Genomic DNA, 3,927 nt, shown 5'->3' with positions numbered 1-3,927 from the left:
TTTTCTTTATTATTTTAGTTAGGTCAGGGTGTGACATGGGTATTTGTGGGTTTTGTAGTGTCCAGGGTGATTGTAAGGTTTAGGGGGTTTATTTAGAGTAGTTGGCTTTATGTTTAGTATAGTTGTCTAGCTGTGTCTATGTTGTGTGTAGTTGTCTAGTAAAGTCTATGGTTGCCTGAATGGGTTCCCAATTAGAGACAGCTGGTTTCTGTTGTCTCTGATTGGGAGCCATATTTAAGGTAGCCATAGGCTTTAGTTTGGTGTGGGGAATTGTCTATGTAGAACGTTTGTAGCCTGTGTGTGTGTGCACTACGTTATTTAGCTTCACGATCGTTTATTGTTTTGGTAGTTTGTATGTGTTTTGTTTCGTTTTGCCTTCTTCAATAATAAAAAGAAGATGGCTTATTTTCCTCATGCTGCGTTTTGGTCCGTCTCTCCTCCACATGATCGTGACATACAGACAGTGTCGAAGTAACAATGTTTATTACAGCAACAGAGGCAAAGGTACAGGACGGCAGGCAGACTCAGGTCAGGCAGAGGTAAGAAATCCAGATAGGGGAAAAGGTACAGGATGCAGGCAGGCAGAGTGGGCAGGCAGGCGGGTTCAGGGTTAGGACTGGCAATGGTCAAAAACCAGGAGGGCGAGAAAAAGAGAGGCTGGGAAAAGATAGGAGCTGACAGAACAAATGCTGGTAAACTTGACAAACAAGATGAACTGGCAACAGACAAACAGAGAACACAGGTATAAATACACTGGGGATAATGGGGAAGATGGGCAACACATTGGAGGGGGGTGGAGACAATGACAAAGACAGATGAAACATATCAGGGCGTGACAGGTATAGGGCATAGGGAATCTCCTCTGGGGTGTTCCAGAAAGCAAGATCAATAAATTAGCCAGTGAACTATCCTAAATAATCGGAATAATTTAATATTTTCAAGAAATATAGACTTGAAATTGGCATGGTGTAATTACTTACTTACTTACTTACTGACGTTATTGTCCCCATGGGGAAATTTTGTTACAGTGTCATGTACATGTTTAAAGTGACGTTTAAATACAAAAAAAAATGGACAATATAATTTTCAATACAGTTACATACCAATAATATTTTTTTTTAAATTGACTTGGCAACCAACAATCCATATTCAAGTTTAGCTTAAATCAGAAAATCAAGAGATATATTTGACTGCATATCAAAGTTAAGTTACTAAACCCTTATACTAACTTACAAAACTGCAGGGGAAAATATTAAGTGAATTTTCCCCAGATAGGTGAAAGGTATGACCACAAGATGCGGCAGTAAATACAAGAAACAAGACAACAAGCCGGGGTGCGATAAACAGATGGCGGAAGTGCCCGGAATTGCTGATGTTTTAACAGAGCAAAAAAAATGATCAGAAGTGAATGGTGGTTTTGAAAATGTGTACAAACAGTTTGAATCAGTGGAAAAGAAAATAGAAGACGTGAAAACTTCCATCCAGAACCTTGACACCATACTCGAGACAGCGGAGGGCCGAGTGGGTGAGTTGGAAGACAAGTGTTGTACTCTAGAAAAACTGCTCTCTTTCACTCTCAAAAACCAACAATATTTTCACAGCAAATGTCAAGATTTGGAATCGAGGGAAAATAATGTGAGAATATATGGAGTGCCAAAAAGATTGGAAAATGAGATAAACAGAAATTAATTGAGCCCTTCATAAAATAACTATTGCATAAAATAACTCCCACCCGAGATGGACATGGGAGTTCAGCGCAGCCACAGGGCACTAGGTTTACCCCCCCCCTCCTCTCAACCCCCCTTTTTGTCATTAATAACAATGATTTAAGGTATTGAGTAGCACTTAAGATATTATAATTTGGTGGCACTACAGCTCACATTGCCTAACAAAGGATATAGGCCTGCGCTAAAGGCCATATGTGTTGGGTATATCGAGCTGCAGCCAACTTTATGCAGTTCCAGGCCCAGACTCTTAGGATGTCTTTACTACACCTGATCCCCCTTCCCCAACAGTGAAACATGGAGTATATATAATTATATACCTGGTGATTGCTGTTGGGCTTAAATGGAGACCTGCAAATATTATGGGTGAAATTGTTTGAAGATAAAAATTCAAAACAATGTTTTGAAGGTAACTGGGAATCAGACAGTGGCGATTTTAGCTTGTGGGGCAAAAAAACGAAAAGAAAGTGGGATGCATGCCAGCAAAGCCACTACATAACGCTAAACTATACATTAATCGCACTATAGCGGTGACAAACGCTGCCCACAAACGACCTACATAAAGCTGTCCCAACAGCAGTCACAACATCCTACCACTGCTACACCTGGCTATCAGCGGAGCCTTGTCTGGCAGCGAACTTCACTGGACTCTATGCAAACTGGAAACCATATATCCTGAGGCTGCATTTATTGTTGCTCGGGATTTTAACAAAGAAATTATGAGAACAAAGCTACTAAGATTGCTTTGATCACGCGGACTGGGATATGTTCCGGTCAGCCTCAGATAACAACATCGATCTTGTCACGCCCTGGCCTTAGTTATCTTAGTTTTCTTTATTATTTTAGTTAGGTCAGGGTGTGACATGGGGGATGTAGGTGTTTTTGCCTTGTCTAGGGGTTTTGTATGTTAAAGGGGCGTTGTCTAGTCTAGGTGTTTGTATGTCTATGGTTGCCTAGATTTGTTCTCAATTAGAGGCAGCTGTTTATCATTGTCTCTGATTGGGAACCATATCAGGTGAGTTATTGTCTATGTGTAAGCTGCCTGTGTCTGCACTTTTCGTATTTAGCTTCACGTTCGTTTTGTTGTTTTTTGTATAGTTTGTCAAGTGTTCTTCGTTTTGGTAAATAAATAGAAGAATGTATTACTATCACGCTGCGCCTTGGTCCTCCTCTCTTCCTCCATACGACGAACGTGACAGATCTATACGTTTACCAGGTGAGTAAGTTTACAAAGAAGTATATTGGAGATGTTGTATCCACTGTGACTATTAAAACCTACCCTAACCAGAAACCGTGAAACTGTGGTTGGATGGCGGCATTCGTGCAAAACTGAAAGCGAACCACCGCATTTAACCATGGAAAGCGGTCTGGGAATATGGCTGAATATTAACAGTGTAGTTATTCTCTCATCAAACAAGCAAAATGCCGGTACAGGGACAAAGTGGAGTTGGAATTCAATGGCTCAGACACGAGACGTATGTGGCAGTGTCTACAGGAAATCACGTACTACAAAAAGAATAGCAGCCAAAGTAGCACTCACTTCTGTCATCAAGAAGTTCTTTGAGAGACTAGTCAAGGATCATATCCCCTCTACCTTACCGGCCACCCTAGACCCACTTCAGTTTGCATACGACCCCAATAGGTCCACAGAAGATGCAATCGCCATCACACCGCACACTGCCCTATCCCATCTGGACAAGAGCAATACCTATGTAAGAATGCTGTTCATTGACTATAGCTCAGCATTCAACACCATAGTACCCTCCAAGCTCATCATCAAGCTGGAGGCCCTGGGTCTCAACCCCGCCCTGTACATTTGGGTCCTGGACTTTCTGACGGGCCACCCCCAGGTGGTGAAGGTAGGAAACAACATCTCCACTTTGCTGACCATCAACACTGGGGCCCCACAAGGGTGCATGCTCAGCCCTCTCCTGTACACAACAGTAGTGGGCTTGATTACCAACAATGACGATACAGCCTACAGGGAGGAGATGAGGGCATTTGGAGTGTGGTGTCAGGAAAACAACCTCTCACTCAACGTCAACAAAACAAAGGAGATGATCATGGAATTCAGCAAACAGCAGAGGGAGGACCCCCCTATCCACATCGAAGGGACAGCAGTGGAGAAGGTGGAACGTTTTAAGTTCCTCTGCGTACACATCACAGACAAATTGAAATGGCCCACCCACACAAACAGTGTGGT

Source organism: Salvelinus sp. IW2-2015, linkage group LG33, assembly GCF_002910315.2.
Source record: "Salvelinus sp. IW2-2015 linkage group LG33, ASM291031v2, whole genome shotgun sequence".
In the NCBI taxonomy this organism is placed as follows: Eukaryota; Metazoa; Chordata; class Actinopteri; order Salmoniformes; family Salmonidae; genus Salvelinus; species Salvelinus sp. IW2-2015.
Note: the sequence above shows the minus strand (reverse complement) of the source record.